Source organism: Chionomys nivalis, unplaced genomic scaffold (assembly GCF_950005125.1).
Source record: "Chionomys nivalis unplaced genomic scaffold, mChiNiv1.1 scaffold_75, whole genome shotgun sequence".
Taxonomy (NCBI): domain Eukaryota; kingdom Metazoa; phylum Chordata; class Mammalia; order Rodentia; family Cricetidae; genus Chionomys; species Chionomys nivalis.
In genome coordinates this window covers 390,169-402,246 of record NW_026646889.1, presented here as the reverse complement: position 1 = coordinate 402,246, position 12,078 = coordinate 390,169, and positions in this window count along the sequence as shown.

The following is a 12,078-nucleotide window of genomic DNA, read 5'->3' as shown; positions in this document are numbered from 1 at the left end:
GTGACTAATTTAGAACAATGATGAAGATATAAAGCAATTGATTCATTCTTGGGGTTCTAACAGGTTTAGATAAAAAGCAAGACATATGCACAACAAAGTAATATAACTAAGTCTTATAATTAAAGTTTTCCCATCTCTAAAACCCTCCCCCAACCTCAGCTCCTGTCTCTCCTCCAAGGAGGTAAGAGGAGAAAACATTTCTTCAGTACAGATCGTTTTATCAGCAGTCAGTCTTTTCCCTGAATGAAAATTATCAAAGAAATAAGAATTTCATGGTATCCACTATTTCATGAGTTGTTAGCCAAAGGGAGAGATATAAATGTTTGTAGAATATCCTTATTCATGTCAGAAGGCAGGTACCAGGGATTGATGGGTTGGAGACAGAGGATCTTTAAGGTCCCAGTGGGGGCCACAAAGTGGGGGATGTAGGGTACTGTCACTGACAAGCTACATGAATTGATAAAAGAATACAATACCTAGATGTATCCACCAGTTGAGTGGATAGAATACAGTTCATACCAACTGGTCCTCAGGTACACCCCAAGCAATGCTCTTGGGCATTTGAACTTTGGGCTTTCACACCCAAACCTAACAATTTTCAAACTCCACAGCTTTTGTAAATGCCTGATAGCCTTAGCCTTAGAATGACTTAAGTTCAAGTCTCGGGCTCTCCTCACAACCTGGATGTCATCTAGAGTACTGGTGGGAGTTCCAGGACAGGAACCAAAAGCTACGGAGAAACCCTGTCTCGAAAATCCAAAAATAAATAAATAAATAAATAAATAAATAAATAAATAAATTTGATGTTGATGCCTTAGGTATATACTTCTCTATTTATGTTGTGATCCAGTTGAAAAATTGACTTTCACTTCTATTTTCAAAGTGTTTATTTGCTTACTTTTATATAATGTTTTCCTCTTATTTTTACTTAATTTTTAAATTTAGTTATTTGTCTTTCCATCGGTTGGTAACAAACACAAGCTTCATACATGCTAGACAAGTATTCTACCATGGAATACTACATGTTCAGCTCCATAGTATCTCAGTTCATTGTTTAGTTTTGTGTTTTTTAGGATAGGGTTTTATTATCAGCTCATGATCGCTTTGCTTTGGCCTTCACCAATGCCAGGACTTAAGTATGTGCTACCAGCTTTACAGTGTTTAAATGTGAAGAGAGAGATATATTTCAAATTGTATGATTTTAAATAATTTTTGTCATTTGTTGTTTAATTTTTAGAAATTTACTTCCTGTTGTATTGGTTCAGCTGAGCAAAGAACCACTACTCCTCCACCATCATTAATAAGAAAATATATGACTTTGTCTCATGTAAAATGTTAGCTGCTGGGTGCTGTGAGCTGACACATGGAGTTACAGCCAATGGCCTATGTCTCAATCATCTGAGCTGACTTCACTGTGTCAAACAGGACTGCACACATCTGCATGGGAGAGTTCATGTAAGACTTTAAGACAATCCTGAAGCCATTTTGACAATTCATAATCCTCTCAGCCTCCGTGCCATAGTGCTACCCCTCCTCCCTTGGGAACCAAGGACGTAACAGCATGTAAGACTTTAAGACAATCCTGAAGCCATTTTGACAATTCTGAATCCTCTCAGCCTCCGTGCCATAGTGCTTCCCCTGCTCCCCTGGGAACCAAGGACCTAACAGCTACACTCACACGTACTCAGTTCCTGGGTTCAGTCCCCTGGGAAACAGGGTCAAAATGACCTCTTACCTCACCTGATCTGGCAACAGCTCTCCAGTCAATTATTGGTAATAGCCCTTTAAATAAGCCAATCAAAATAGTCAAAGAACAACCCCCTTGTTTCTGTGGCCCCTTTAAAAGTAGCCTGTGCCATCTATTCAGGGTCCCTCAGTTTCCCGAATGCTGGGGGACCCTGTCATGACAGAATTAATAAAATTCTCATGCTTTTACATTGGCTGTGATATATGAGATGGTCTCTGGGGGCTACTCCTCCTCGGTGTTTGGACGCTAGAGTCCAACATTCACTAATGGAAACTAAATGCTTAGCAGTTCAAGCTCTCCTCCCTAAACTGTACACCCACTGGTGTCTGTCTTCATTCACCCTGAAGGAATTAATATATGATGGAAAATCACACACTCTGACCCATCAGATCCTTCTTTGTAATGGACACCCCTGCCACCCATGACCTTAGACTTCAGTCTGTGATCTAGCTATTGTCCAGAGTGTCCCCTGCAGTGCACACCATACACTCTTCCTACTCTTCTGGTCTGAAGCTCATGACCTTAGACTTCAGTCTGTGATCTAGCCATTGTCCAGTGTGTCCCCTGCAGTGTACACAGTACACTCTTCCTACTCTTCTGGTCTGAAGGAAGGAGCCATGCTCTATATGACTCAAACTGATAATTTTAGAACTCTGTGGTGCAGCATACTTGTAATCCAAAAATTTATGCTGGTTAGCCAGGAGGATAACAAGGGCAATGCCCTGTGGGGCTACAGACAGAATTCAAGTCCACCTCAATCAGTATAGGGGACATCGACTCTAAACTGCTTTTCTAAAAGCTGAAAAATGCAGTTGTTCTATAATTACTATGCTTTCATGACACACAGGTTGTGACCCTATAATGGCCCCCGAGAAGCAGGTTAGAGGCCTCTGATGGGGAAATGGGTCTTCTGGCTGGTTGTAAATCATGATTGTCTCATTTGTTATAGGAATGTACCTTAATGGCTGATTAACCCTGGTGAACAAACATTTGCATCTCATCATACTAATCTCTAACAGGTATGGTTAGCATACTACTTATCTTTGAGGTATTTGGGATGTGGTCCTCCCTTACTTAAATTCTACTTTGTGTGACTTAATGTCTCCTAAGAACTGGTAAATCATTATTCCATTAATTCTATTGTCAATTATACTCTTCTACATCACAGTTTAGCACTGGAGTGATACTCTACACAGGAGAAACCATTTACAAGCTCCATAAAATTAACTACAGATGGATCCTAAACCTAAATGTTAAAAGTGCAGAACTTCTGAAGATACTGGAGACACCAGTCTCCAAGTTTGGCAAATCTGGTGATATCTCTCCACATGCGACAATATAAGCACTACAGGCACCACCACTTGAGGCTCCCTATGCTCTGCTCTGTGCAGACACCGCCCAGACAGTGAAGTTATTCAGAGGCTGCCAGCAGGGATCACTTAGAACTACTTAGGATGAGGCAGAAACACACTAAACTCTGTGTCTGTCCACTGACTCCCACCCAGCCAGGGGAGGTCCCACCACACCACCAGCGAGAGCGGCCCCTCACATACCAAGGCCGGCCACTCCTCCACACATGGGGACATTGGCCCCTTACTCACCTTGGCCCACCGCTCCTCCCATCTGTGGAGAACAACCACTCACTCTCCATGGTGCAGCTGCTGAGATGACAAGCTCTCTTCCCACAAGGGAACCTAAGATGCAGTGTATGAGAGAGACTGTGATTTTTTTCTTCAGGAAGAGCTAAACCAGAAGCCTGACTTCAGGAAGAACCCTCCCATTTGACTGGTGGGTCTGCTGGAGGCTCTGATTGGCTAGTGAGGTCTGAACCAGGTGGGTTAATCTAAAGACAGACATATCCCAGATTGGCTGGAGATGTATGCCAAATTTAATATCAATGTCTTGCTAATGTAAAACAATGGGTTCGGTTTTAAATGGAAGTATACAAATTCAGAAAGAGGCTAATCAGACAATGTTACAAAAGAGGAACATTGGGTAACTCAAGAACATTATAAACAAAGTCCACAGTGGTGTTGGGACTGATAACCAGTTTTCACCCTTCCATGAAAAGTTATTGGTTCTGAGGATCTGAAAAAAAAACATTGTCCAAAGGCCCTGGCCCCACATCTTTACCAGCTCTCTCAAGCATATTCCTGAGATTAGAGACACAGCTGTTATTGCTATATACATGAGGGCCTTAAAGAAACCTCCCAAAGCCATGGCAGGTTGACAAACTTAGAGAGGCCTAGTTTCAAGTATCTTCTAGAAGTTCTGCACTTAGCATTTGACATTTAGGTGTAAGGTCCATTTGGAGGTAATTTGTGGGAGTTGTAAATGGCATCTATTACACTACTAAATTGCAACACAGAAGAGTAAAATTGGTGATAAAAAGGATTGGCCAATAATTAGTAAGTCACACAAAGTAGAATTTGGCTGAGGGAGGGCTGCCTCTGAAATACCCCAAAGACAAGTTGTATGTATGTTAAAGAGGACTGTTAGAGATTTGAATGCTAAAATGTTAATGTTTATTTACCTTTTGTGTATATAAATCTGTAGTGAGAACAACAAATGAGAAACCCTCTGTGTAAAGGACACTCTAGATTAAGCTGGAGCATGACTAGTTTTAAGAGGGATTTCTTAGTTGTGTTGTACTGGATGTTGTAAACATCAATTCCGTGATGATATTTGTTGTTTCTTGGTATCAACTACATACTCACATTAAAATCCAAAAGCATGGTTACAGTAGTGATGCCATGTATCATACAAAGAGTGTCTTGTGTTTTACCCAAGGTTTAGTTGAACAGTTTGTACCTAAGAAATATTAATTTCTTACATTATCTTTTAGTTTTGATGTTGTAATAAGAGCGGCGGGGCTGTGTCCCCGGCACCCAGCCGCCCGCATGGCTAGCTTATGCCCCGAAATAATTACACGGAAACTGTATTTTTTAAATCACTGTCTGGCCCATTAGTTCCAGTCTGTTATTGGCTAGCTCTTACATATTGATCTAACCCATTTCTAATATTCTGTGTAGCACAACGAGTTGGCTTACCAGGGAAGATCTTAACCTGCGTCTGTCTGGAGTAGGAGAATCATGGCGACTCCCTGACTCGGCTTCTTTCTCCCAGCATTCTGTCTGTTTACTCCACCCACCTAAGGGCTGGCCTATAAATGGGCCAAGGCAGTTTCTTTATTAATTGAAAGTAACTCCTCCATCATTTCCCCTTTTTTTTGTTTAAACAAAAAAGAAAGGCTTTAACTTTAACATAGTAAAATTATATATAACAAAATGGTTATCAAGCAAGAATTACAGTTACAATATTTATATCTATTTTTTCTCTTATTATAACTAAGGAAAACTATAACTATTTATCTATTCTTTAACTCCATCAAAGACTCCAGAAGGATATAATATTATCTAAGCAAACAAGAAGTCCAAAACTCTAGAAATGACAGAGACATCTCGCTGCCTGGACAGTTACCCAAAGTTCCTCTGTACCATTGGGGCATCCATCTTTGGCCTTCAGGCCCATAGTATCCAGCAGACATTTTCATGAAGCAGGAAAATTTAAAGATAGTTTAGTCACTTTCTGCTGTGTCCTGTAGAATGTCTTGTAGACTCTTTTATGAATCAGGAACCCCGAAAGACCATCTCAATTTTAGGCAAGTTTAGCAGTCCTCTCTCGGTGGGTTTTTTGTGTCCAGTTTATGCAACAGTCCAGGCAAGAGCAGTTTCTTGCCCAAATGACTATTAAACTCCATAAGGAGTCTCTTTGATGCCCATCTTCCTCTCGAAGTAGACTGGTGCTGCCAGGAGCAGACGTGTCTCATTGTCATGAAAAACCCTAAGTTATTAAAATATTTAAAATGTCATATTCTGTAGTCTTTGAAAGATATGAAGAATGCCTATTTAATTGAAATATATTTCTATATATCTAGAAAATCTAACTAACATGACTACAAGCTTGACTATTATCGATGATTATCCATTAACAACCTATATTTCCTAATTATACATTACATTTTTAAATGAACTACATAATCACAATACCTTAATCAAGAGCAGAAATACATATATATATAACAAAATTGACCTTAAAATCCATACCAATGTAAATTATTTATGTCTATATCATATCCCCCTTTAAATGTAAAAGAACATTTATAAACAATATTTGGGAACATGGGCACAGTTTTTTTCTCCAAACTGCTTCCTGCTGAATGGGGGCGCTGTATTCAGATCTTTTATGGTGTAACCTGTGTGTCAGGGTCATCTCAGTCGGCAGTTGAATGAAGTAATTTTCTGAAGGTGTTTACAGCAACCTTTCAGGAGGGTGTGTTCTATCATACCACATTGGGATAGATGCAATCCACAGAGTCTCATCCTCCGTGAAAACAAAAGAAGACCCTCTCCAAAGCATCATATCCTTAGACCCATATTTTGAAATCATAATACCCTTGTATCCATTCTGGTTTAGCTTGGCAGCCCATATAATGAAATGTCTCTCTGTACTTAGCTCCTTTATAGTCAAAAATTTTAAAGAAACCACAATAATACAAAGAATCCAGACTCTCTGTGAATTTTTTATTTTTACGTGGCTTATTTTTTTTATTTCTTTTAATCTATAACTATCTGTACTCTGTCTCTTTAAAGACTTTACCCATTTTTTAAGACATTAACTTTATTTTTTTTATTTTTTTTTATTTTTATTCTTTTTTAATTAAAATTTCCACCTGCTCCCCATTTCCCATTTCCCTCCCCTCCTCCCAAATATTGCCCCCTCCCCCCACTTCCCTCCCCCTATCCCCACTCCTCTTCACCTCCCCCCACTCCATTCCCCCTCCCTCTTTATTTTTTATATATATTTTTTTCTCTCTCTTAAGCCTACGTACATTTATCCAACAGTGTCTGAATCAGTTCTATTGTGAATCTAATTTTTTTTACTATCCAGGAGCACTTTGTTTTGTGCTTTTAAATCGCTAAGCACTTAAGAATCTAAGCTGTGACATTCCTAGGTCAAAAACAGGTGCTGCCTGCTTGCCCCGCCCAGTCCAACATGGCGGAGCCACTCGTGCCTCTGATCCTTGCACATTGTACCAGTAGCATGGTGGAGCTGTTTGTGCCTCTGAGCCGCAGCACAAAATGACTTCCTTTTAGGCACACAGTGAGTCTAGTTGCCATCAAACAAATCGTAGCACTTTACTCCAAATGCTCCATTTAAAAGCTCTGTCTCCCACAGGAGCCAGACAGAGATTGAAATGGCGGCACAGCCCAGAAAGCCGGCATTTTAAAATAGCCAGTTTTTTCCTGTTGCTGAGTCAGGAAAATTTCTTTGTGGTATGCAACCCATAAACAGCAAAAACTGTCTTAAATTCTCTCTGTGTCCTTTTTAAGCCCTCTCAGGTTTTATGTGGAGTTCATTAGCACGTTGGGTGCCACTCTGTTGTAATAAGAGCGGCGGGGCTGTGTCCCCGGCACCCAGCCGCCCGCATGGCTAGCTTATGCCCCGAAATAATTACACGGAAACTGTATTCTTTTAATCACTGTTTGGCCCATTAGTTCCAGTCTGTTATTGGCTAGCTCTTACATATTGATCTAACCCATTTCTAATATTCTGTGTAGCACAACGAGTTGGCTTACCAGGGAAGATCTTAACTTGCGTCTGTCTGGAGTAGGAGAATCATGGCGACTCCCTGACTCAGCTTCTTTCTCCCAGCATTCTGTCTGTTTACTCCACCCACCTAAGGGCTGGCCTATAAATGGGCCAAGGCAGTTTCTTTATTAATTGAAAGTAACTCCTCCATCATTTTGATTCAGCTTTCTTTCATTTAATTGTTATTACCCAGCACTAACTTAAGACAATCAGTACTTTCCTGTGATCAACTGTGCCTGTTTACAAAGGATGACCACCACCACGTTTGCTGACTGTTGATATTCTCTCATGAAAGAAGGTATCCCCTCCATCAAGTATGTAGTCTCTTTTCCAGGCAACTGTATACAATGATATGTGACCTTGTGGTTCTAGGGATGAGCTAGAGTACATAGCCTGGGAAAGACTTGGGAAGATGTAGATTCGGTATATGCACTTATGAGAAAGCCATCTTTAAAAGTGTTAATTTAACGTGAGTGCTAACAGGCTTACTTCCTACATCCACTGAGAAAAGTAATATAATAGAGAGTATATGGGCAGTGGAAGAGTAGAGAGAAGGTAAGCTCCACATATGCAGCTATGGAAGAGCCATTGTACACACTGGGGACATTCCTGTGGAGCTGCTTTTGGGAATCTTAGAGTTTCTATTGCTGTGAAGAGACACCATGACCACAGCAAAAACTTATAAAGGAAAATATTTTATTGAGGCTGGCTTACAGTTTCAGAGAGTTTAGTCCATTATCATCATGACGGAAAACATGGAAGATAAAGGCAGACACAGCACTGGAGAAAGAACTGAGAGTTCTACATCCAGATCAACATATAGCAGAAAGTGACTATGACATACTTCCTCCAACAAGGCCACCTCCTAATAGTACCACTCTGTATGGGACATTGGGGTCATTTTGACTAAAATCACTGCAGTATCAAAATCCTTGTATCTTTTCACCCATGTTCAGTAAGTAAACTCAACAAACTTCTTGGTTCCCCAGGATGGACTTTGGTGAAATTGTACTTTATTTTCACTGGGACTTACAGTTGGGGAAGACATTGCTTCCTCCCCTCCACAGGGGAGAAATATCTCACAACAGATCATAAACATATTTGTCAATGTTTCTATCTCTCATGATACTAGAAAATAGAAGCAGTACATAAAAGAACATGTTAGAAGAACATAAATGTGTAAATGCCCTTAATGAAAAAAAGAAGGACTTAGATATATGAAGATAATGATTACTGAGTGGCTCCAGAATAAACAAGACAGGAAAGATTTTGTAAGCTATGAGGGTCTGGGTAAGTTGTTTAAGGTATATAAAGGATGAGGTTTAGAGATCGTATATTTATTGAAGTTGGCAAGATCAGATATCAGTTATTTCAAGGACTGGCTAAAATGTATGTCAAACAAAGTTTATTAAGTTGTATCTGAATATTGAAATATTATAATGTAGTTAAACATAATGTATAAACCATGTAAAATTGATCTTCTAGGTGTTTAATAATCATTCTTAGAGGCCATTCTAATGTGGTCAGAGGGATCAAAAGGGGGAATATTCCTCCCCTTTCCATACAAGGTCAATGAGGTCCCTAGGAACAAGGGCCATTGATCACTTATTGTTCAGTTCATGGAGGCCATGGAGAACCCACTCAATGAATCTAAAACATTATCAAGTCTAAAATGGAGGATCAAGGTGGGAAATATTTCCTCAAGGCTTCAAAGGAAGCCACAGTAATAAAGCAAAACTTTTGTATTATTCTCACAATGATGGACACATGATAAAAGAGAGACTTGGAGAGTCTGAGATCCCTTCTAAGCCCAAGTGACTTCTGAGGACTAGTTGCTCAACTGGCCTTGACAACAGAGAAAGAAAGATTAATTTTGGCAACCTGCATTGTTCTTCAGTACTCAAGGAGAAAATTTAATAAAAGACTAAGAGAATTGGTAACAACACAAGGGATAGCACTCCACAGACATTAGATATAAGTCTATATGAGATGTTGTTTAGATAACAAATCTCACTAACATTTTCTTCTTGATTAAAGGGGTGTTGTCCAGATGTGAGACATCAGACCTTGGCTCCTAGAATACCTTCCCAAAGCAAAGAAGGACAGTTGACTACATGTCTTAAATTTTTGATTTTAGAGCTCAGTGGTCATTGTATTCTTCAATCTAAGAATTTAGTTTAATTACAAGGACAACAAGGTAATTTCTCTGGGGAGCAATGGTGTGGGATCAAGGCTACCTAATCCAACAAAGAAATGTTTTTCTCAGAAACATTTTTCTACAATGCTGGATGTACTGCTATTCTAGAATTAATATGTCTTCCCAGTGATAAATTATTCACACACTTAAAGTTTAATAGACATAAATTCCGTTAATAACAGTATGCATTCATGGTGGTTAATGCTAAAAGAGGAGACAACCTGGTCCAGATTTTGCATTCCACAAGCGCTGACATCCTTAAGTCTTTTTAGGTTCAGGCCTGAGGTTATACATTGAACAGTGTAAATAGGGACATGAGAATGCAAGTCTAGCCACTTAGGCAGATGGAGATTTACAGAACAAAACTACCTTTTAGATTATGCATTATGATCAAAATAAAATATATCACAATGTATGACTAAAAAGATAAATAGATCTTAATATATGATCTAAAAGATACATTTAAGATGTATTGATGCTACAATCCTCACACATGCAAAGGACATAGAACACAAATTAAAACAATGTTATGGGAAAGTCACCTATCCACACTGTGATTGCCCTTAAGTCAACAGATATTATGAGCCACTATAACCTCAAAATAATCCTTCTTTTGCCTCCAAGCAAGCTGGGTCAGAGAAAGGCCACAGACGCTTCTTTGATGAACTTCCCTGACTGATGTTTATTTCAAGTCTGTGACATTACTGTACAGAATCTCATTTTTTAAGTTTTATTTTATGTATATGGGTGTTTACCCACAGGTGTCTCTGTGCAGTACCTGCAGAAGCCAGATAAGTGAATCAGATCCCTTGGAACTGGAGTTGCAGGAGATGGCTAGCAACCATGGTTTTTGGCAATGTAACCTGTGCCCTCTGCAACAACACCCAGTGTTTTGTTTTTTTGTTTGTTTTTGTTTGTTTTTTGAGACAGGGTTTCTCTTTGGAGCCTGTCCTGGAACTAGCTCTGTAGACCAGGCTGGTCTCGAACTCACAGAGATCTGCCTGCCTCTGCCTCCCGAGTGCTGGGATTAAAGGCATGCGCCACCATTGCCCGGCCCACCCAGTGTTCTTAATTGCTAAGCTATCTCGCAAGCTACATTTTTATTTAAAATTTATTCCCAAAATTTTCCCTTCTAATTCCTTCCTTAAGTCTGTATGAATAAGGAGGTGTAACTATATTAATAAAACCTGCTGGGTCCATTTCTCTTGGTTTTGTGTTATGGTTTCAGAATTGAACATGTTGTTTCAGATACACAAATAGGGATCTCATCCCTGCCAGAGGTTAATTTGCCCAATTGTAGTAGAATTTAAATCTTTATTGAGCAACATGATTCTGACCCTTAAGTGACCTAGGCTGACTTGGATAGAAAACATTATCAAGAATAAAAAAACTTAGATTGGCAAATACCTCAGCTAACATTTGCTGGGGCCACAGCCCTGAAGTTCTAGGGCTGCAGGAAAGACTATGGACACTGTCCTGAGCAAATCACAGGCTCCCTGGGTTCAATGGGCCTTCCACCATACCCTACTGACCATTCTCATTTTAGATGACTTTGAAATCCTGAAATTCCTGCCTCCACTTTCTAAGTACCATGGTTACACATCTGTAACCATGCTTGACTTACTTGGCTTTAACTCCATTCCATCATTCATTAGAATGATGGGATGAGTAAGATGAGCAGTTACACTTAATTATATTAAAACTCCACCAATCTCCATGAGCGTGGGTTTCAACCATCTGTAGAATAAAGACAGTACTGTGCTCTAGTCTCTTGATGAATTATAATACAAAGATAAAGAAAAACAATATTGCTCATACTTGGAAGACAGTGGACCTTGAGACAGGAAGGCTGCATTTAATGGAAGTCATCTGTTACTTAGATCAACCAATCACACCTTATTGTTATTAATGACATGTTCATGGGACTGAATAGAAGGCTCAGCCCTTAAAACACTGGCTGCTCACCCACAGGGCCTGACTTTTGATTCCCAGCACCCAAAAGACAGCTTACAATTGTCAGTAACTCCAGTCACAGGGGATCAGACAGCATCTTCTAGTCACTACTGCTTCCTGGCATGCCATTGGTATACTCACTGGCAAAACTTATACACTTAAATTAAATTCTATTCTTTTCTAAGGTAATAGACACATGAAGAAAATGCTTTTTAACAATATGTAATCATATACATAGCTGTCTTTCCACCATTTGCATATCTGGTTCCCTAGGAGGCCAGATGAATGCACCAGATCTCCAAGACTGGGAAATACAAGTCATTCTGAAGAATCAGATATAGGTGCCAGGAATTAAACTTCGGTATCCAAGAGGAGCAGCACTGAGCCAACTCTCCAGGTGATAATAATGCTGAAGATGAAGATAAGCTACTATTCCTTCTGTCTCCTATCACTTGAAGGTGAGGAAAGTCCCCTCTTGATGGTTGTCAAAGAACTTAATGGATTTCTTTACCTCCCCATATTGTTTCTC